Consider the following 24,276-nt stretch of genomic DNA (forward strand, 5'->3'; position numbering starts at 1 on the left):
GGGACCACTTTTTGCTGTTGTGATGGTTCAAAGAAGCATAGCAGGCTATGTGAGAATCACCCCAGCCGAGGGTACGGTAGAGTCAGTATAGCGGTTCCTCCATTACTTCCTCTTCCTGTAGTCACAGATGGACCTGTAGATCATTGTGACCTGCATTTTCCTCAGTACAGGCCTGCAGTACAGCATCAACAGCCACTCTGGGAGTAAGGAGCACCAAGTGGGCTCTCTCTATTAACGGTAGGGAACCTGCTCTGCCGCAGCTATAGTTTGGCCAATGATGTGTTTATTGGTGGTGTCCCTTTGGCTGCCAAGAAGAGAACAGTGCTGTAAACAAAGGCAGCACCAATTGCTTCAGACAGAGCAGATGTGGCCAGCAGCCACCACTCTCCGGTTGCCCAGCTCTGAAGGCAGCAGCGCAGAAGTAAGGTATGGTAAGTATGGTATGGTATTGCCACCTTTACATCTGCACTGCTGCTGGCAGGGTGCTGCCTTCAGAGCTGGGTGCCTGGCCAACAGCTCTGAAGACAGTACAGAAGTAAGGGTGGCAATACCGCGACCACCCCTAAAATAAACTCGAGACCTTCTTGCAACTCCCTTTTGGGTCAGGACCCCCAATTTGAAAAACACTGGTCTCCCCCATGAAATCTGCATAGTTTAGGGTAAAAGCACACACAAGACCAGATTTCACAGTCCATGATGTATTTTTCATGGCCACGAATTTGGTAGGGTCCTAGTCATTGTGAATGGCCGAGGGAAGGTAATATAAGAATGTTCTATTAAAATATAGCCCACACTATTAAAAAGTTGAGACAAGAGACCTGGGTTCTATTCCTAACTCAGTCACTTTCTGGCCTGGTGGAAATTTGCATATCACATTTGTTTATTCTTATTTATTGATTGATAGGGCCCATAAATGTGCTACATGCTGTATTGTTTCTCATTAAAGCCAGGAGAGATTGTATTTACAGAAGACATGGAGAAATCCGGCCGTAAGATGTGTACACTCTAAAACTGAAGACAACATGACGAAGGGCCCGATCCAGAGCCTAGTGAAGTAAATGGAAAAACTTCAATGGGCTTTGGATAAGGTCTAAAAATAAGTGCGGGTCACAAAGAATAGGGAGAGATCTGTGAATGAAAAGCACTGCAGAAGTGCACAGTATTATTACTAACATTCCCCAAGCCTTCCTATAATAGCCCAGAAAAGCAATAGCTGCCGTGTTGTGTTATTTAAGTATGAGCGACCATTAGCCCTGTCTTGTTCCAATCAATACAAAATAGATGATGCTTTTGCTTTTTATGCTTTGGTTTATTAAAGAGCCACTTCTTCTATCACTCCGTATATCAGCATTTAGAGCACTCACCTTTGGCACGCCAATGATTGATGGTCTAGGGATGTGAGTCTGGACTGTAATGGGATCATGGTCCGGCTCATTCTCAGGAAGCATAGATGGATCTGTAGGAGTAGGTGCGGGCTGAGCAACAACATGATTACTTGAATTGCTGTTTGCGCTGCTATGTTTTTCTGAGCAGCTGCTGGCTTGGAACATCTCCTCCCCACTCTTCTCTCCGCTGTGACTCACACTGCCAGCTCCTTTTGCAGACGGTTGCCTGCATATCATTGAATCCGTTTCAGCCTTTTGCACCTCAGCGGCTAAGGGGTTCCCGTCAGTTTGGTCGAAAGCAGTGTTTTCTCGCACACTTCCAAAACAGGTAAGCAGGGCCGAACAAGGGAACGGATGCATTTTGGATAACAGGATGTTGTCTCTGCCTAGCCTGCTTTCCACCAAAGCATAGTCAGCAGCCAGCATTCACATCCTAAAGAGAACCAAAATTAAAGGCAGGTAGCATAATGTCACTCCAGGCTTCCTAGAGAGAGAGTAGCCCCTTCTCTGAAGTAAAGAACATTCCAGTGGCTTCTCTGGCAAATCCCTAGGAGCGGGTTACCGTCCAAACATTCCCCTCAGTCCTCAGCCAGCCATTCTCTAATATCCTCTGGCAGGTAGCGTCTTTGGGCGGGAGAGGGGCAGGTACAGTGAAAATGTTTGAGACAGTTTCATGCTCTTCCCCAAAGCTGTCAGCAGTTAAACAAAGCTCTCACAAAAGCACCATACCCACAGCAGGCTACGGTTACAGCACAGGTGCTTCAGCGTTAGACAGGGCTAAGTCAATAGGGCTGTGGCCTCAAGTTACCTGGCCAAAGCAGCAAAAAGATAATGTAGCCTGATCTTCCCAGCTATAATAATATTAACGTGTGTATCAGTGACATCACAACAATAGCATAACCAGCTCCAGTGACACAGCTCAAATATTGATTAACAAAGCAAAAATTGAAATCATCCTCTGTCACTGATGAAAATCAAAAATGTACTTTCAGGCCCCGGCTGGATCATTCATTATTAAAAAGGGAGGCTGGTTTTATGCTTTCTTCAGAAGGGAGAAGATTAGGTCCTATATTAGCCCTGCGTAGTCAATTATATCACGCATCTTTTCAGACCCACTACTGCATGCGCACATAGGAGTCCAGCCCTTAGAAACTTTCCTTCCTTGTGTCATGGAAGCAATGAATAATGCACTGCTCGGTTCTTTTTATTAATTTATCCACACCTCCCCGCTCCTCTCAGGCAGCACATGCTGTTCTTACTGACCTCCAACCCTTGCAGAACTACGCAGGGGAAGAGTTTCACTTAAAGTCAGGCCAAGAACCCAAGAGAGTTGAAATAATATGTAAGGGGAGCTGTTTTATTTCTCAACATGAAGTGGCTTGATGCTGGCCACTGAAATGACACTTTGCTCAGTGAGGAAGGAAGATTGTGTGGTTACAGCACCTGAACGGGGCTCACAAAATCTGAGTTCCATTCCCTGCTCTACCACAGACATCCTGCGTGATCTTGAGCAAGTAATTTAGGCCCAGATCCTCAATGGTATTTAGGCACCTAACTGCCATTGAAATAAATTATTTTGATGTGTCCATTTTGGATTGTGAGGCAATTGTTGCTCTATTTAGGTGACTCCATTCATTCTTCTTTTAGCCTTATGCTTTACAGAGGCAGATGTGGTCTACAGCTGCTCAAACTGTGGGCCATGCACTGTTTGCTGGTTGTCTGTTGACATGGCTGGTCACATGGTACTGGCTCTCCTCCTGGATGGCAGCAGCTACATTGCATTAGATCCTTTCCTAATATTACGTTCATAGAATATTAGGGTTGTAAGAGACCTCAGGAGGTCATCTAGTCCAATCCTCTGCTCAAAGCAGGACCAACACCAACTAAATCATCCCACCCAGGGCTTTGTCAAGCTGGGCCTTAAAATCCTCTAAGGATGGAGATTCCACCACCTCCCTAGGTAACCCATTCCAGTGCTTCACCACCCTCCTAGTGAAATAGTGTTTCCTAATATCCAACCTAGACCTCCCCCACTGCAACTTGAGACCATTGCTTCTTGTTCTGTCATCTGCCACCACTGAGAACAGCCTAGCTCCATCCTCTTTGGAACCCCTTTCAGGTAGTTGAAGGCTGCTATCAAATCCCCCCTCACTCTTCTCTTCTGCAGACTAAATAAGGCCAGTTCCCTCAGCCTATCCTAGTAAGTCATGTGCCCCAGGCCCCTAATCATTTTCAGTGCCCTCCGCTGGACTCTCTCCAATTTGTCCACATAATTTCTGTAGTAGGGGGACCAAAACTGGACGCAATACTCCAGGTGTGGCCTCACCAGTGCTGAATAGATGGGAATAATCACGTCCCTTAATCTGCTGGCAATGCTCCTACTAATACAGCCCAATATGCCATTGGCCTTCTTGGCAACAAGGGCACACTGCTGATACATATCCAGCTTTTCATCCACTGTAATCCCCAGGTCCTTTTCTGCAGAACTGCCGCTTAGCCGGTCCCCAGCCCGTAGCAGTGCATGGGATTCTTCCTTCCTAAGTGCAGGACTCTGCACTTGTTCTTGTTGAACCTCATCAGATTTCTTTTGGCCCAATCCTCCAATTTGTCTAGGTCACTCTGGATCCTATCCATACCCTCCAGCATATCTACCTCTCCCCCCAATTTAGTGTCATCTGCAAACTTGCTGAGGGTGCAATTAAGCCCATCATCCAGATCATTAATAAAGATGTCGAACAAAACCGGCCCCAGGACTGACCCCTGGGGCACTCCACTTGATACCGGCTGCCAACTAGCCATCCCACGTAACAGGAGAGTAAGTGGTCTGTGTCATCGAGAATGGGAGCGGAGGTTACATGAGAATGTATATTCTATTAAAATATGGTCCAAACTATAAAAAAGTTGAGTCAGGACACCTAAAACATGGGAATGCAGAGGCGAGGAGGACATCCAGAGGTGGGGTTTTCCCCCTTTTTTACATAAGCTAAGGCAAATGGTGCCCAATTCCCTTAGGTTTCTCTGAAAATTCCACCCTAAGTGTTATGATCCTCTTCTTGTGGGCTCCCTGGAAGATGGCTTTAATAAAGGAAGAGCACATTAGACTCTAGTGGTCTGTGTGAGGAAGAATGGTCTGGTAATTTGGGCGTTAGCATGGGACTCAGGAGACCTGGGTTCAGTTCCCTGTTTTGTTGCAGACTTTCTGAGCTTGGGCCAATCACTTAATTCCTCAGTTCTCCATTTATACAATGGGGATAATAGCACTTCCCTATCTTATGGGAGTGGTGTAAGGATAAACACACTAAAGATCATGAGCTGCTCAGATACTGCAGTAAGGGGGGGGGCATATAAGTCCCCTAGAGTGATATCCATCCCGCTTATACCAGTGAACCTCCAAAAGCTCAGAGTTCAAACAAGTACCCAACCGTCTGGGTATTTATTTGAATTATACAGACATGTTGGGTATGTGAGACTGGGCTCGGAATGTCATGAGAACAAACTTTCTCACAAGATTTATGATTCCTCTGTTTTAGCCCGGGCCTCAGAAGTACAAAGGGCATGGGGAAAATATTCTGAAGAAGTTTTCCATACATTTCAGAACCGCCAAAGACGTTCAGTTTGATTCTAAACATGGGCAAAAATTTGGAGGAATTCTTATTTTTCCCCAAACCCATTTACCCTTCCCTAAAAATATTTCCCTTTACTAATCTTAGTGCATCAAGGTATTTCGGGGGGAGTGGGTTTTTTTCTATTCCCTCAGAAGTTTTCTATGCCACCTTCTACCCTTAATTGTGTAGCTTGTCTATGTCTTTGAGTACTTAGTATATGATTGCATATATGAGCTAGATGGGACATTGTACACTACAGCACGCTCTTGCTCCAGGGAGCTACAATAGTAACAGAGAATGGGAAGTGAAACAAATGCTGGTTACAGACATAAAGGCATCATGGTCATAGGGGGGATTGAACCGGAGATCTTCCATACCAAAAGCAAAGTCTTTCCACTGGAGCTAAAGGAGTAACTTCTTTCATCAAGGAGTAGTATAGTTTTAAGATTTAAATAATGACTTAAAAAGACACCTATCCAAGGCTCTCGATGCTCTAACACACCACTAGTACAATAAAATCCCAAAAGAATTAAAGTAAATTCAGCAGCAACTCCGACAGCCACCTACAAAACATCCTTTCTATCCCTTCATCAGTGCAGGACGTGTGCCCCCAGTCCTCTCCAAGAACACCGTGTATAGAGCAGGGTTTGGTCTCTATGGGTATGTGTACACGACACAGCCGCTGGGAGAACGCTAGCTACATACGAGCTAGCCGTACTCGGGCTAGAATGCTAAAAATAGCCACAGCTCTGGCTAGCCACCCAAGTACATGTCCAGGGGGTCGAGTGGGACTGTGCTACGGTGGCTTGCCCAAGCCATTGCCCGTACTGCTGTGCCCACGCTGCTAATTTTAATGCGCTCGCTCAAGCAGCACCAGTGCATAGCTGTCTATCTGTGCTGGGAAGCACCTAGGGTGACCAGACGTCCCGATAAAATCGGGACCGTCCCGATAAAATCGGGACCGTCCCGATATTTAGGTGTTTGTCCGAAGATCAGTCGGGACGCAATTTGTCCCGATATTTTCGCTCCGCCAGCAGCACTGTTTTGTTTTGTTTGTTTTCTCCGCCGGCAGACCCTCCCACCCCACCCCTGTGTCCCAATATTTTCTCTCTCTCATCTGGTCACCCTAGAAGCAGCCTCCCAGCTGCTCTGTACATGTACCCTTAGAGGGCCAGTCACTAGAGAGAGACATGATCATAGACAATAAGCCAGCCTAGTACTGTGCATGTTGGTTTGAGACAGGGCATGTGTTGTAAACGATGCCTAGTCCTGTCTGACCGCTGATTGGGAAATGCATTAGCTGCCTGTGTCCTATATACACAGATCAGCATCTATAGTTTGTGAATACTTTTTAAAAACACTTTCAATAAACAGAGGGCCAAATCCTCAGTTGGTGTAAGTCAATAGAGCTGTGATTATTTACACTAGCTAAGGATCTGGCCCTGAATTTTAAAAAGACTGAGAAACCGCCTTGACAGGTGGAACTTTCATGACATATATAACTATTGATGGATCTGAGCCCCGGTGTTCAGATCTGGATCTCAAACTCCTCCAAGTTTGGGGGTATTCAGCTTTGATTTGGAACCATCTCTATTGCTAACCTTGAAGGTGTGACTCCAGGTTTATTTCATTCGCCCAGCTCTCCTCACATAAACCAATCAAGCATGTTAGCTACATTTCTATTTGAGGCAGGTTCTATTAGGACAAGTGACAAGACTGGCTTATTGTTCTGTGAATTTGCTCATAAATTAATTACAAGCTCAAATGTACTGGCTTAACGCATCAGTAGGTTGGACATTGAGAGTAAATGGAGAAGGCAAATTTCAGCCAAGCCACCAGGATGACCTGTCCTCTGAATCATTAGTTCAAAATTACAGTTTCCTTGACGTGGTTTTTCTTTTACTCTTCTAAGGCTCAGAAGGACATATTGGGCCAAATTCAGCCCAGGTGCCCACTTACATCTGAATTCGGCTCTTAATTGTTCTGTTAATTTTGAAATGGCCTGTTTAAAAGCTCATCACCCTGGGTGCATAGAATCATAGGACTGGAAGGGCCCTCGAGAGGTCATCTAGTCCAGTCCCCTGCACTCATGGCAGGACCAAATACTGTCTAGACCATCCCTGATATACATTTATCTAACCTACTCCTAAAAATCTCCAATGATGGAGATTCCACAATCTCCCTAGGCAATTTATTCCAGTGCTTAACCACCCTGACAGTTAGAAAGTTTTTCCTAATGTCCAACCTAAACTTCCCTTGCTGCAATTTAAGCCCATTGCTTCTTGTCCTATCCTCAGAGGTTAAGAACAATTTTTCTTCTTCCTCCTTGTAACAACCTCTTATGTACTTGAAAACTGTTATGTCCCCTCTCAGTCTTCTCTTCTCCAGACTAAACAAACCCAATTTTTTCAATCTTCTCAATTTAACATACTGCCATTTGTTTTCTTCTGTTGAACACATATGGTTCTACTCACTTTACAAAATACTCTTCAAGGGACTGTCTGTTAGCTGAACTACACTTAAATGACAAGCCAATGTATCAGACTCTAGACTCCCTGCTGTACCTCATGACAGACCTTTTTCCTGTCAATCTCTAAGTAGCAAACTAATACATGTTAAGAAAAATGGCCACTGAGATGTTAATAAAATATACAACTGTGCCTAATGAAAACATCTTCCACTGCTACTCAAATGCATATGGAAACTCCCCATTGATGTTCAACTTCGTGTGTTTCTATAGCAGTGGTATCTTTCCTTACAAAGGAGGTTTGAAATGAAAGGTGATGTGTGAGACAATCTAGAATACTGAGTTCAGTTAGAGACATCTAAGTATCAGAAAGGTGGCGATTGACTGGAGGGAGTTTGGAGAAGAGTAACGCATGATGGATGGACTGGTTTATGACGGGAGGTTTAAAGAGCTTTGCCCAGCTAAGCAACAACAAAGCATAAGGCATAAGCACCAAGAATGAAAAGGAATTCTCCTGCTATGCCTTATCTTTGAATAATCTCATCCACAAGCACAAATTCAGCTACCAGCTCAATGCTGACAACTCACAGGTCTAAGTCTCTATTCCAGACCTGTCTCCTTCTGTCCAAACTAAAAATCACTGCCTGTCAGCTCAAGCGCAACATGATTAACACACAGGTCATGATCTGCCCCCCGGAGCCTCGCTGCCCCCTCTCAATCACTGTAGACAACACCACCATCCTGCCTGTCACTCAGGCACACAACCTGGGCATCATCTTCAACTCGGACCTCCGTGCTTTCTCTCAGGGTCCCCTTCATGCTTGGGAGGTGCTGTTCATTAGCATCTGCAAAGCTGACTCATTGTCCTCCTTCAAACTCTCCTTTTCCATGATGTCTACAGCAAACTTGACACAGTTGGGCTGTGGGTGCACTGATACTACAGCCTAGCATGCTGCCCAATACAGTCTCATTGTTTCCTTGTACTTCCCTGTCTGTATCTATCCGTTGTGTCTTGTCTTATACTTAAATTGAGACAGGGACTATCTTTTTGTCCTATGTTTGTACAGCGCCTAGCATAATGGGGTCCTGGTCCGTGACATTATTATGTAAATAATAATAATTAATAATAAAATAGAGTGGTCAGGTTATCCCATGTAAACTGCCAGATTTCTTGCACTTGCTTCTGAAGTGTGTGGTACTAGGCACTGTCAGAGATAGAGTACTGAACTAGATAGACTGTTGGTCTGATCCGATTACGGCAATTCCTATATTCCTAATGAGGAACAACGCACTGAAATTAAGAGAGGGAAAACATAGGCTGACTATCAAGAAAAGCTGACAATGAGCTGGTTTTTAAAAAAGTAAAAAAAAAAAATATCACAAATATTTTTGAATTTTTTCACTGGTACCATTTGAAAAAAAAGAAAAAAAAAAGATGACATTTCAACTTTTTTTTTTTGGATCCTTGAAAAAAATGTCAACCAGCTCTGGAGCTCAAATCTTCAACAAAAAGTTGTTTTGTTTTTCTCAAATATAAATTTCAGTTAAAAAAATGGTCAAAGACTTGAAATTTGGATAAATTGAAGCAGCCTGGTCAAGTAAATTGTAGAGCATCTTCCATGGGTAAACCTGGAACTCTCATAGCTTTGAACACTTAAAACCAGACTGCACTGAGGCCACCCTGGTTTAACCAGGAGATATTTAATGACATGAGACTCAAAAAGGAATCCTACAAAAAGTGGAAACTAGGTCAACTTACAAAATATGAATCTAAATAAATAACACAAGTGTGTAGGGACAAAATTAGAAAGGCCAAGGCACAAAATGAGATTAAACTAGCTAGAGACATAAAGGGTAAAAAGAAAAATTCTACAAATACATTGGAAGCAAGAGAAAGGCCAAGAACAGGTAGGCCCGTTACTGAATGAGGGGGGGTGGGAACAATAACAGAAAAATGTGGAAATGACAGAAGTAATAAATGACTTTTTTGTTTTGGTTTTCACCAAAAAGTTTAGTAGCAATTGGATATCTAACGTCATGAATGTGTGTGAAAATGAGGTAGGACCAGAGGCTAAAATAGGGAAAGAACAAATTAAAAATTACTTAAACAAGTTAGACGTCTTCAAGTTACCAGGGCCTGATGAAATACATCCTAGATCTATATTGAATGCTCAAGGAGCTGACTGAGAAGATATCTGAGCCATTAGCAATTATCTTTGAAAAGTCATGGAAGATGGGTGAGATTCCAGAGGACTAAAAAAGGGCAAATATAGTGCCTATCTATGAAAAGGGAAATAAGGACAACCTGGGGAATTACAGACCTATCAGTTTAAGTTCAGTACCCAGAAAGATAATGGAGCAAATAATTAAGCAATCAATTTGCAGACACCTAGAAGGTGATAAGTAACAGTCATCATGGATTTGTCATGAACAAATCATATCAAACCAGGGCCAGCCCCAGGCACCAGCGCAGCAAGCAGGTGCTTGGGGCAGCCAAGGCAAAGGGGTGGCACATCTGGGTTTTCAGCGGCAATTCGGTGGCTGCTGAAAAATGAAGCCGAGGCGGTTGAGCTGCCGCCGAAGTGCCGCCAATCGCGGCTTCTTCTTTTTTTCCCACCACTTGGGGCGGCAAAAACGCTGGAGCTGGCCCTGTGTCAAACCAACCTAATAGCTTTCTTTGACAGGGTAATAAGCCTTGTTGATGGGGGAAAAGCGGTAGATGTGATATATCTTGACTTTAGTGAGGCTTTTGATACTGTCTTACATGACCTTCTCATAAACAAACTAAGGAAATACAACCTAGGTGGAGCTACTATAAGGTGGGTGCAAAACTGTTTGGAAAAATGTTCTCAGAGAGTAGTCATCAGTGGTTCGCAGTCAAGCTGGAAGGGCATATCAAGTGGGGTCCTGCAGGGATCAGTTTTGGGTCCATTTCTTTTCAATATCTTCATCAATGATTTAGATAATGGCATAGAGAGTACACTTATAAAGTTTGCAGACAATACCAAGTTGGGAGGCGTTACAAGCACTTTGGAGGATAGGATTAAAATTCAAATTGATCAGGACAAACTGGAGAAGTGGTCTGAAGTAAATAGGATGAAATTCAATAAGGACAAAGGCAAAGTATTCCATTTACGAAGGAGCAATCAGTTGCACACATACAAAATGGGAAATGACTGCCTAGAAAGGAGTACTGGAGAAAGGGATCTGGGGTCATAGTGGACCACAAGCTAAATATGAGTCAGTGTAACACGGTTGCAAAAAACAGCAAACCTAATTCTAGGATGTATTAGCAGGAGTGTTGTAAGCAAGACACAAGTAGTAATTCTTCTGATCTACTCCATGCTGATTAAGCCTCAACTGGAGTATTGTGTCCACTTCTGAGCACCATGTTTCAGGAAGGATGTGGACAAATTGGAGGAAGTCTAGAGAAGAGCAACAAAAATGATTGACATTCTAGAAAACATGACCTATGAGGGAAGATTGAAAAAATTGAATTTGTTTAGGCTGGAGATGAGAAGACTGAGGGGGAACGTGATAATAGTTTTCAAGTACATAAAAGGTTGTTACAAGAAGGAGGGAGAAAAACTGTTCTCTTTAACCTCTGAGGATAAGACAAGAAGCAATGGGCTTAAATTGCAGCAAGGGCAGTTTGGGTTGGACGTTAGGAAAAACTTCCTGTCAGGGTAGTTAAGCACTGGAATAAATTGCCTAGGGAAGTTGTGGAATCTCCATCATTAGAGATTTTTAAGAGCAGGTTAGACAAACACCTGTCAGGAATGGTCTACTCTAGATAATATTTTAGTCCTCCCTGAGTGCAGGGGACAGGACTAGAAGACCTCTGCTTAAAAAAATGCATCCCTCCTCTGCTTCAGAGAAGTTGATGGCTGTATGTATCAACTCTTCTCTAGTAGTGAAGCAGAGGTCCTTGTGCATATCCTCTTGTCTACCCATGCACATAATGGTCATAGAAATCCATGAAAGAGGCATAGGATAGGGCACCAGGAACACCTGAGTTCTAATCTTGGTTCTGCCAGTGAACTCTGCAAAATAGGGATAACAATTCTTACTCCCTATCTTCCAGTGGTGCACTTAACATTCATTAGCTAATATTTTGAAAAATAATATATTATTAATTTACAGGTCCTGTGAAACCAAGCATAAGAGGACATAAACTTGGTTTCCCAGGCAGTGTTTCTATTGCTATTGTGGATAAAGCCACAGTTGAAACACTTTTAAGAGATTCTCTTGTCTAACTTGCAAATGACTCTTTGGATAAGCAGTATGCTGTTCTATAGTTTTTCCATGTCCAAGCTCTGGCCACGTTGCAGAAAGGAGTAGCCTGTGAAACATCAATGAAGTTAACCTTTGACACATTGTCAGTCCAGAAAATGCCATACAAATAAATGTTTAGAGAATGTGTGCGCATATGTAAACATCTGGGACATCTGAATAGATACATTTGTCCACATTTTCCAAGGGGTTAAAGGAAATTAACAAGTGAGCAGATTCCATATGGACAAATCTATGGGACAAACTTTGTTCTTATTTGTTTGTATAGCCCCACTGCCTTCAGTGGCATTGCATGGGCCAGGCAAGGGCAGAATTTCAGTATTGCCAACCCCAAACACTCAAAAATCATGAATCAGGCCCCTCCCCGTACCCCACAACAACAAAAATGTCCTTGGCTTCTTTTTATTTGCCTTCTGGGTTTTAAACCTTTAGGTTTTGCTTTTTCCAGCTTTTCTCTGCAACCATGCGGACCACAAAGTTTTGCTTTGTTTAGTTTAATGGAAGCTGAGATTCTCATGAAATCACATGCCCCCTCCCAGCACTGGGGCTTTAAGAAAGACACTAAATATTCCAATTCCTAGAGCTACCAATACCTCTGAGCCAATGATTTTAAACTAATACCTAAATAATAATAAAATACCTCGTTCTCGTATAGCACTTTTCATCAGGAGATCTCAAAGCTCTTTACAATAGAGATAAGTATCATGATCCGTATTTTACAAAGATCCTTCTCCATTACTTCCCCCAGCGTCCTGCAGAAAGATTCTGCAGAGCACCCCCTTGTTCACCTAAATTGAAATGTCAGTTCTGTCCACAACACGCCCCATTCTTAATACTGAAATTTGTTTTAGGAGGAGGTTAAGACTGCCCCAGCACCAATTAACGAAGTAAAATGTTCCCTGCGAGTCTCTGGTCAGAAGTAGTCAGAAGGAGTAAATGAGATTCTTTATTTAATACAACTCACCATGTAACCACCTTCTATTTTCCTCCTTTCTTCCAAGATGTCTTCCTTGAACTTCCTCCTTGTTCTCAAGTCAATTTTACATAAGATCACTCCTCTTCAATTAGCCTTAGCAACAATAGTACTTGGTACTTTCCCCATGGCACTAAGATAATATGGTGAGGAGTAATATCAAAACAGAGAGATTTGGGAATTTGGTGCTAAATCCAGGTTGCTTAACAACAGTGCAAATAAAATGGCATCTTCTAAGAACTACACTTGCATTTGAGACAAGAACAGAATTCTGGTTGTCCATAATTCAAGAGATTCAAGATAATACCAAATATAAAAGCAGTATATTGTTTTTAAAATGTACAAGAGTGACCTATGGGGAAGGATAGCTCAGTGGTTTGAGCACTGGCCTACTACTAAACCTAGGGTTGTGAGTTCAATCCTTGCAGGGGCCACTTTGGGAGCTGGGGCAAAATCAGTACTTGGTCCTGCTAGTGAAGGCAGGGGGCTGGACTTGATGTCCCTTCCAGTTCTAGGAGATGGAGGTATACCTCCATTTATTATTATTATTATTATTACTGAAGCAAACTACTGACACCTTGAGTTGCTGACTTAAAATAACATTTTAATTTTATTGACTTTTCATTAATGGAGTTGGGAGGGTGTTTGTTGTTTTTTTACTTTCTGCACTTCACTCAATGAAACTAGATTTGTCAGCTTCACTTTCTGTTTATAATCAGCTTCGGTTTCCAGTTATTGTCCTCTCATGAGAATCTTAGACTGTTTGTAGCACTGCAGGGCATTGAATATGTCCAAAACAACACATTTTCATGGATTAATCATTTTAAAAGTCAAGGAAATACTTTTCTAGTCATATTTGAATTTGTAAAAAAAACAAACCAAACATCCTCTTCCATTATTTAAACAAAATTTAAATGTGGGGCTATTGGGTGAGCTTTGTAAGCACAGTCAAAGGCAGTATACCTTAAAGCAATGAAGGAAAGGGAATAAGTTTGTTTTGTGTGTAAGCTCTTCAGGGAAAGGATCTCTCATCCGATTTGTGTGGTAAAAAGCTAGGAAGTCAATGAGAGTCTTACCAGGAATATCAATGGGTGTTAGATCAGCACCAATATAAATGCATGAGGATAACAGAAAATGGAAATTACAATTCCAGCAAGACTGTCTCAAGGCAGGCAGCCCCTCAGCAGTATAAGTGGGAACAATGCCAATTCAATAGACTGGCATATAAATACAGCAGATGGCTAAGACACCACATGCACATTTGAAATGTATTTGCTAAAGGCCCATCTGGGACTACTCAGCTCTGATTTCTTTGCTTCCATATACCTATTGTCTGAAGGGATGCACTGTCCTTCCCTTATCTAACCTTCAGCTGGGTCAACATTCAGCAACAACAAAAAATAGATTCCGCTTCCATGTACGTAGAAATGTCGATCTAATCGAATCAAGCGGAATCATACTCTGGTCTTCCCCTTTATTCTTCCACAGAATGAACCAAACCAGACTTCCAGTTCCCGACCACAGATGGCTAATTAGGATCCTGGAATGAGGAAATCTGTTCAGTGGCCTTCTGCTCTTGGAATGGGCCCTCTGTGATGCAGCTGATACCGAGACCGACATACCTTTCATTGATTCAGCCTTTCCCTCACTCTCTACTGCGCACATGTAACCAAATTTAAACAAGCTGGACTTGCAGCTTCCCCTCCAGTCCAGATTTTGTATCATTACTTATTCTTCACTATGGGGCAAGAGTGTACATTGTACTGCACAAAAACGTGAGTCACAGTCCCAGCCCTAAGGGGATTCCAGCCCCGATGATACCGTATGCGCTGAGCAATGGTGCAAACAATAAGAGGTGGCAATGTCTAGGAAAGACCACCGCAGAAAGGCATTACACTCGAGGAAGATGCCTTGGCACTATTCCTGCTTCCTGGAACAACATCCCATGGTCGAGGAAACCGAAGCCCTTCATTCAACACCATCTGTGCAGCCATGCTTTCATCTGGGTCAGACCTGGCAGTATCATCAGTGCCTGCAAGGATGAGCAGCGTGGGGTAGTGGTCAGAGGGACAGATGAGCCTCAGCAACCTTTCAGCGATGTCTCAGATTCAGACTCCAAACAGGCAGCACACACTCCGGCCTAGATACTGGAACTAGGGGTGCAGAGGGTGCTGGCTTGAAGTGGTTTCCATCACATACAGGGTTTACAGTTTGGTTCAGTGGCTCTCAGCACCCCCACTATACACATTGTTCCAGCACCTCTGCCCCCAGGAACATCAGGTCAGGTTGGCAGATGGATGCCTCCATCCATCTTAGAAGGGAGTCCCCAATCCCCAACACTCTGCATCTCTTGGGTGTGGTTGCCGTGACCCTCCCAGCCTTGGGGGCCAGGGGTCTCTTCTTCCTCAGCCTTGGGAAGCTGCTTCTCTCCTCCTGTTGACAGAACAGCAAACTGGTTCCTGATATTTATTGCATTGGGACACATTCTTTGCAAGTGTAAATTGGCACAGCTCCATTGACTTTTACTTTGCTAATGCTTAGCTCGGTGTTCTTCACTATTTAAGTGGGGGCGACTGTGGCAAAAAACCTTCAATGTGACACAGACAGTGGAACACATACCCGACACAGACGGTTGAACACTCCAAGTTCTTTGTTGGTGGATATGGTAATATCACCGTTATTGGTAATATTGCTTGGGGTGCAGGAGGGTGTATGGGGGGACTGGCTCTGGGAGGGGGCTCAGGGCTGGGGCTTGGGGTGCAGGACGGGGTATGGGGGGGCTGGCTCTAGGAGAGGGCTCAGGTCTGGGGCTTGGGGTGCAGGAGGAGGTGAGGGGGTTGGCTCTGGGAGGGAGCTCAGGGCTGGGGCTTGGGGTGCAGGAGGGGGTATGGGGGGGCTGGCTCCGAGAGGCTGCAGGTTGGGTGGGGGAAGAGTTATTCAGACCTGCCCATTGAAGGGGGCGGCACTTACTTTGGGTGGCCCCGGCCCCAAGCCTCTCCTGGGAGGGGCCAACGTGCCCCTGCAGCCCCTGGGGCGGGCACATGGCTCTGTGCACTGCCCCTCTCTGCAGGCACTGCTCCCTCAACTCCCATTGGCCACAGTTCCCTGTTCCCAGCCAATGGGAGCTGTGGGGGCAGTGCTTGCAGGCAAGAGCAGCATGCTGAGACCTCTGTCCCTCCACTTACCCGCCGGGGGTGTGCTGGCCGCTTCCAGGAGCAGCGTGGGGCTGGGACAGGAAGGGCACCTGCCTTAGCTGCAGCCCCACTGCACCGCCAGAGAGTGCAATCGACTGGCAGCCACACTTAGGGTCCATGGGAGCCGCCAGTGGCTCGCGGGCCTTGCAGTGAAGAACACTGGCTTAGCTTATCCAGTAAGTTTAGCTGACTGACAGAAGGATACATAGATTTTAAGGCCAGCAGAGACCATGATGATCATCTAGTCTGACCGGCATAACACCAGCCATAGAAACTCACCCAGTAATTTCTGATATGGGAAGAGATGTTACTCAGATTTCATACCCCCTTGAAAAGACATCATCATCTAAGACTGGAATCACATATTCCATGTATATAAAGATTCCATATGCTTCTATTGAGCAAAGTTTAATCTTCATCTCAATGTGTTCACAATTTGTAAGTAATAAAAATGGACCTTTTTTTCCTCAAAAAGGTAAGTATATTTCGTGAACATTTTAAAAATTCACTTTTTACACAATTTTCTGTGAAAACTTTTGGTTTTCCAACATAAGCAATCAACATGATTTTTTTTTTTTTTTTTTTTTTTTTTTTTTTTTTGATTTTATGTTGGGGTTGGGAAACACTTTTTTTCCACCAATAGTTAAAAAAGGGGGAGAGGTAAGAGTTTTTTGATGGAATTTTTTTAGCTAGCTTTAAATAACACCTCCTCCCTCACGTAACAGTCTTAAGAGGAAGATGATTAGTGACAAAAAGTATTTGCAACCATTTTGGTTCTTTCCATTTCATTTCAGCTATGTTCACACCTCATTGTTTGCTTTTTGCAAACATTCATACTCTATGTTTGTGGAAATCAATGGTGGTGCCTGTGGCTAAAATATTCACTTACTCAATAAACAAAATTCAATTTGTGACTAAATAAAATTCATTTCAGGCAGAAGCAAAGTAAGTTACAAAGTTAAGGTCATCCATTCAATCAGCACACAGAAACAATGCCATGTGATGTAGCTGACTGTGATGGGGTTTAACCCCCATCACCTGCAAGGCAAGGGAAGAACCCCAATTAGACATGCTCTGCACCTGGGCGGGGAAGGGTGATTAACCAATTGCCTCCTGGTCAGAGGAAGCAGAGCTAACCTTGTAAGTAGCCTGAGGGAGCTCAATTGGAAAGAGACCACAGCGGTGACAGGTCTCCTTGGAGGAGCGCAGCCCTGGGACAGGGTTTAACCAGACAGATAACAGAGGAGGAATACTACAGGAGTAGGTTAGGCTTCTACCGGGGAAGCTCTGAGATACAGCTTACAAGGGAACTCCACTGAAGCCTGAGAGAGGCAGATGAGCTATTACTTTGAAGATTTTCTTGGAAGGGGTTTAGACTTTTGTGACCTGGCTGGAGGGCCAAACCACAGAACACCGAGAGGGGGAGTTGAGAGAAGCAGGTCTGAGGGAGAGCCCAAGAGGGGGTGCCAGAGATGAGGACTCCCTGTAATGCTGTATCCAGGCATGAGGGGGTGCCTTAGAGGTGAGGACATGTGCTTAGGGTGGCCAGTCCCGTGGTTCTACTAGCAAACTGTCAATACTGAGGGCTGGATTATAAATCAGAGCAATTTGTGGAGTGAGGTGCTATTCATCATGAATAAGATAGTAGCGTCCGGCCCTGACTGACTGGTCAATATAGACAGTTGGTGAACAACTTAAGAGCTGAACTTTTTGTGTGCAACACTAGCCAGGTGTGTCTTTGTCCCCCTCTAGTGACTGGACCATGTAAAGATCCTTGAGTCTGCCATTGCCCCCAGGCCAATGAATCCACATTTTTGTTTAAACTCATTGGTCCTTGCTTCAGTCCCTGCAAATGACCCATCCCAAGGTGGTGTTATATTAGCAAAAACTAAATGTCTCTGACTTCAGTTTGTACAGCCTGGTTGCCATTAGCCTCAATTTATATAGTAAAAAGGCTAGTAGCTTATACAGAGGTCCTGAAACTTGCCTAAACATTGATAGCTCCTTTGGGAGAGACCCTGAACCATTTATTTTTCTTTGCAAGACAATTAATAAGTGATCGCTTACAATACGGCCTCCATACAGCTACATTGTTAGTTTCACTCTCATTTGATTGAGTTCCTTTATTAAGACTTCCTTCCCTTCTCAAAACCACCCAAACAGGCGCATACACAGCATGCCAGGTGCAGGCTTCCACTTATGAGCTTTTCTCAATTGGTTTTGCTGGCTGCAGCTGGCTGCCTGATCACAGGCTGGAATTCCTGTGTCAATGCTTGTAACAGCTGTCTCCTTTTCACAGGCATTCCTGATTTCTTTTAAATGGTTATTTCCCTCATCCCACACCCCTTCAATTGTGGTTTAATGAGGTCAGACTAAACCACAATGTAGGCAATTTTACAGCATTTTCAAGAGCAATTGTTTGCCTCCATCGATGAAATCAGTGGCTGGGAGCTCAGACCACTTAAAACCAGGCCACTTATTTAGGTGCCTCAAAAATGGACTTAAGAGCCTAACTTTAGGCAGCAGCTTTGAAACCCTTAGCCCAGCGAAACGTCTTCTCCTGAAGATAAGGGCTATCAGGTTCCCTAGGAGGAGTGTCATTTAGTGCGGTGTTTCTCAACCCCAACATATCACAAGATGGGTTTAGGGGGGTGCAAGTGCAGGGCTGGTATTAGGGGGTGGTAAGCAGGGCAATTGCCTGGGGCTCATACCATAAGGGGCCCCACAAAGCTAAGTTACATGCTTCAGCCCTGCCGCCCAGGGCTAGAGCCCAAGACCGAGCTTAAGGTAAGGGGTTGCAATTGGTCCAAGTGGGGGGAGGTCACAATTTTTGTAAAGTCCAGAGGGGGTCTCCAGCACAAAAAGGTTGAGAACCACTGGTCTAGTGATTGGAATAGAATAGTAGGGGTCAAGAGGTCTGGGTGCTGTCAGGGCTGGGTTAAGGCCTGGGCATGTCATTAGGGTCCTGGGTGACAACATTAGAGTCTCAGATTCACTTTTTTAAAGCAATGTTTCTAGTGTGACCCTTCTGCCAGTCAGAGTTGGCAGCAACAAGGGCGGGGTTCAGTATTTAGGGGTTCCTTTTCAACAACACAACACTGGCTCAAGCCCCCACCAAGTGAGCTGGGACAATTACACACCACCCCGAGCATCTCTAAGAGGCGATACTTCCCCTCTTATGTAGCAAAGCAACTTTTAATAAAAGGAGAAAAGTAACTGAGCATTAATTTGGGAAAACACAGCAAACAGGCTTGCATCTGAAGAAGTGAGGTTCTTACCCATGAAAGCTTATGCTCCCAATACTTCTGTTAGTCTTAAAGGTGCCACAGGACCCTCTGTTGCTTTTTACAGCAAACAGAGTTCATAAACATAAACCATGAGCAAAAGACACCCCCCCTAAGTAGGTTGGGCAGTGTCCTTTTCCCCTCAGGTTCTTAAGTCCAGCAACCAAAAGTTCCTTTAACGTGCCCATCTCTTCTCTGCACCCCACTCACAGTTGTTGTCCTTGGTCAGTGCAGACCCAGAGTTGAGAGGCACATCTGCAGAGTTCACCTCCCACCCTGGGTGGTAGTGTGCGGGGTAAGAAGGCACCTTACTCGCTCCACTGCCTGGGCACTTGCTCACCACTCCTCTTCGTCAGCCAACCTGCTGGACAATCAGCACTTCCCACCTCTCTGCCAGCCACCCTACTGAGAAATCCCCACCAGCCGCCCCGCTGGCCGACTGCCACAGCTCTCTGCGGGACTCTGCTCCAGTCCTCTCCACTGGCAAATTGCTGATCTACCAAGCTGTCTTCAGGTCCCACCACTTAACACAACTCTCAACAATTTCAGCTGTGAGTGGGAGAGCCTCACTGCTGGTGCACACTGGACAGTCTCTTGCATCAGAGACACTGTCCCAAAGCAGGTCTAACAAACACTTAGACCTAGATATCAGTGATTTCAGCTCTGCAGTGTGTAACAAGACTCTCAATTAAGTCTAAATCAGCTCATTCATTACACAATGACATTAAACACAACTATCTGTCCCCACCCTCCCTCTACTCAATGATCTTTGGAACCCATGTCCCCTGCCTAGAGAGTGCCATTGAGTTGAGGGTGAGTCCCTCAATCAGGGTATGCCAAGTACAGCTCTGCTGCCCTCAGTTCACACAACAAGGATAACAACCCTTTATTACTCCTGCCCCAATAACAAGGATACTGGGGATCCAACACCAGCCCAAAGTGATCATTTGGGCAAGTAATCCCATCATGCTGAGCACCTAGGCAAGGTGGGTGTGCCCATGCAAACGAGATCAGCTCCTGAAGTCCTCTTCCGCAGCTCACCACTAGATGTCAGGGGAGAGCTCATTCAGACTCCGCTTACACTAGCAAAGAAAAGTAAAGCTTGAAAACATGCGCAGTGCAACCAATCTGGGCCTGCTCCAGGCACCAGGCAACCAAGCATATGCTTGGGGTGGCACCTGGTAAGGGGCGGCCAATCTTGGGATGGTGGGGGGGCACCGCGGCGCGGCATTCCGCGGGGGGGGAGCGCTCCAGCGGCGTGGCGCTCAGCGGGGGGGCGGCGCGGGGCGCGGTGCTCAAGGAGGGGTTCCGGCGGCACAGCGCTCGGCGGGGGAGGGCGGGCTCCGGCGGCGCGGAGCTCGGTGGGGGGGCGGCGCAGGTCGTGGCGCTCAGGGAGGGGCTCCGGCGGCGGGGGGGGCGGCGCGGGGCGCAGCGCTCAGGGGGGGTTCCGGCGCCGCGGCGCTCAGCGGGGGGGGCGGCGCGGGGCGCGGTGCTCGGGGGGGGGTTCCGGCGCCGCGGCACTCAGCGAGGGGGGCTCGATGGAGAGGCGCTTTTTTTGCTGCTTGGGGCAGCAAAAAAGTTAGAGCCGGCCCTGCAACCAATGCACTGATATCTGCCTGGCTCTGCAGACAATTTCCAGCAGGGGAAGGAAGAGCAGCCCCTAGAGCCGAGGAAGGAGATTCCTGCTGCCAGGCTTACTGCCACAGCCCCTTTTCTGGGAAGGGGGCCACTGCCACTACTACATGCTCCAAGACAGACTATGATGAGAGAGCCTACTATGAGGGGTGAGTGCCTGGAGCCTTGGGCTACCTTAATCCAATCCTGGGTTGTGTGCCTCCCCATCTGTAAAATGGGGATATTATTAAAACCGGGATATCTATAAGCACCTAGAGGATAATAGGGATATAAAGAATAGCCAGCCATGGATTTGTCAAGAACCAATCATGCCAAACCAACCTAATTTCCTTTTTTGACATGATTACTGGCCTAGTGGATGGGGGGATGCTGTAGCTGTGATATACCTTGATTTTTAGTAAGGCATTTGATGCAGCCCTTCTTGAACTTCTCATAAGTAAACTAGGGAAATGTGGTCTAGATGAAATTACTATAAGGTGGGCACACAACTGGTTGAAAGACAATACTCAGAGTCCCCTACTCTTTCTGAGTCCAGTACTAGTCAATATTTTCATTAATGACTTGGATAATGGAGTAGAGTATGATTATAGCATTTTCAGGTAACACCACACTGGGAGGAGTTGCAAGGACTCTGGAGGGCAGGATTAGAATTCTTGGCAAATTGGAGAATTGGTCTGAATTCAACAAGATGAAATTCAATAAAGAGAAGTGCAAAGTAATACACTTAGGAAGGAAAGATCAAAAGCACAACTACAAAATGGAGAATAACTGGTAGCAGCATTGAAAAGGATGTGGCTGTAGTGGATCAGAAATTGAATGAGTCAACAAAGTGATGCAGTTGCAAAAAAAGCTAATGTCATTGTAGGGTGTTGTATGTAAGACATAGGAGGTAATTGTCCTGCTTTGCTTGACACTGGTGAGGCTTCAGCTGGAGGACTGTGTCCAGTTCTGGGTTCCACACATCAGGAAAGATGTGGACAAACTGGAGAGAGTCCATAGAACAGCAACAAAAATGACAAAAGATTTAGGAAACCTGACCTATGAGGAAAGGTTTAAAAAACTGGGCAGCTTTAGTCTTGAGAAAAGAAGACTGAGAGGGGACCTGAAAACAGTCTTCAAATATGTTAAGGGCTGTTGTAAAGAGGACAGTGATCAGTTGTTCTCCATGTCCACTGAAAGTAGAACAAGAAATAAGGGGCTTAATCTGCAGAAAGGGAAATTTAGGTTAGATATTAGGGAAAACTTTCTGACTATAAGGACTGTTACGCTGTGTAATAGGCTTCCAAGGGAGTTTGTGGAATCCCCATCATTGGAAGCTTTTAAGAACAAGTTGGACAAACACCTGTTAGAGATGGTCTAGGTTTATTTGGTCCTGCCTCAGTACAGGGGCTGGACTTGATGACCTCTTGAAGTCCCTTCCAGCCCCACAGTTCTATGATTCTATATCTACCTTCTTCTTAGGATTGTTGTGAAACAAGCAGTAATTTATAATGTTTGAGATCCTTTGATGGAAGGTACAAGAGGCCAAGTATCATTATTATTTCTGAGAGCAACTTGTATCTCTGAATCAGTATGATAACAAAGCCCTAACTTTACGGGAATTATTGGCTCAGATAAGCACAGTCATACATACAGCAGAGATCTCTCTAGTGATACCAGCCTCTCTATGTTCAGCTTTCAGTAGCTCAATACAGGAGGCTGAACAAGCTTGTGTCCTCTTGGCAGAATCATCCTTTATGGCTCAGTTGCTGGTAACAGTAGCTAGTGTTTCACACTTCCTTCTTCATCACCAGCTCTACTGTAGGTGGACAAAGGGCTTTCTCTTCTTGTCACGGGACCCGGGGAGACAAAGTACCTCTTCTGCCAGAGTATGTGGAGTGGCATCCTCAGCAGCATGGAGGAAAAAATAGTTGGCATCAGCAAATGCAGTCATTTTTAGAACCACACAATTCCAAGCTGGTGTATGCTGATAGCAGTTATTCCTATATTGGCTAACAGGGTGTGGCAGCCATCCTTGGTATCCAACAAATTGCGCTATTCCCATATGTTGTCAGTAATGTTTCCCTCTACCTTGGTTTAAAAACTATTGCTAAAATGTCCATGAGGCTACACAGTATCCACCCATGTATTATTTTGGTTATAAATATCAGGCAAGCTATGAGCCAGATTCTCAGCTGGGGCAAACTGGCATAGCTCCATTGACATCACCTGACAGAGAGAGAGTGAAAATCTGGTCATATGTGTTCACTTGGCTCCATGATAGTTTCATATGAAAATGTAGTCATGACTGAGTTCAAAAACCAAATTATTGACTAGAAAGCGAAACCCGTTTATCCACTCCTTCCTTAACCGTCTCTCTGCACTGTATTTACACAATAGTAAATATACGTGTATATTGCTACAAAGTAGGGTGACCAGATCACACAGGTGAAATATCGGGACACGGGGGGGTGGAGCAAAAAAAAAAATCCGGCAGTGGAGCAAAAAAAAAAAAAAGAAAAAACGGCTGCCGGAGCGTGCTACTCCCTCCAGCGCTTGCGCTGTCATACAGCTGATCAGCACAAGCCTGGGAGGGAGGGGGGAGGAGGAGGAATGCGGCATGCTTGGGGAAGAGGCGGGGCCAGAGTGGGGATTTGGGGAGGGATCCAATGGGGGAAGGAGCGGAGGCAAAATATCGGGACAATTCGCGTCCCGACCGAAGATAGGTCGGGACGCAGGACAAATAAGCAAATATCGGGACAGTCCCAATAAAATCGGGATGTCTGGTCACCCTACTACAAAGCAACCTGTGGCATCTGAGACAAAATGTTGCACAATTTAACACCATGCAGCAAAAGTAGACTAGTTTTGGGTAGGAAATGCAGAATATCTTATTCAGATCAAACTGTAGTTTGACAGAATGTTATTAAGCAAGTTGGAGTTTGTCTAAGAACACGGGGTTAACCACTGATGTTTTGATTAATAAATGCTTGAAGATCTTAAACGTCCATGAGAAGTCAGAACCTCAGATGTATGTCTCTTGCAGAAGATAGCACCTCCAGCAGAAGAGTGACATTAACACCATTCCAGGGCATTAGTTCATTACTGATTTAGAAGGAACAATGCCACCTACTGAATCACCAGTCTCACTTCCTAGGTTTTCAAGAGCTAGCCACACCTGGACAAGTTTAGCTTGTGAGATATGAAAGGATCATACAGCATTAGGTGATACTAACTTTGGGGGAGGGAGGAATATTAATCAGTCTTAAAATATTAAAACACAAGTTAGTTACTAGAAACCAAGGGCCAAATTCTCTGCTGGTGAAGTCAATGGAGTTACATCAGCAAAGAATTTGGCGCCAAGGATCTGGTTTCACTACTGTTTACAATAATGTAACTCTATTGAAGTGTGTGGAATTACACTACTTTAAATGAGATCAGAATGTTGCTTTGAAGTAGAC

General features: G+C 44.9%; 1 protein-coding gene across 3 annotated transcripts in view; it reads right to left on the reverse strand.

The window, feature by feature from the left end:
* Positions 1-1,767: 1,767 nt before the first annotated feature.
* CDNF (cerebral dopamine neurotrophic factor) overlaps positions 1,768-24,276 on the reverse strand; it is a 44,196-nt gene continuing 21,687 nt past the window's right edge. The window contains exon 5 of one of the 3 annotated variants that reach the window (XM_054016815.1): positions 1,768-1,818. The gene's annotated coding sequence lies outside the window, so the exon portion shown is untranslated. Of the gene's footprint in view, positions 1,819-22,181; positions 22,722-24,276 lie in introns of those variants that run through there. The other 2 variants (XM_054016825.1, XM_054016806.1) reach the window with 2 other exon arrangements.

Source organism: Malaclemys terrapin, chromosome 1 (assembly GCF_027887155.1).
Source record: "Malaclemys terrapin pileata isolate rMalTer1 chromosome 1, rMalTer1.hap1, whole genome shotgun sequence".
Classification (NCBI taxonomy): domain Eukaryota; kingdom Metazoa; phylum Chordata; order Testudines; family Emydidae; genus Malaclemys; species Malaclemys terrapin.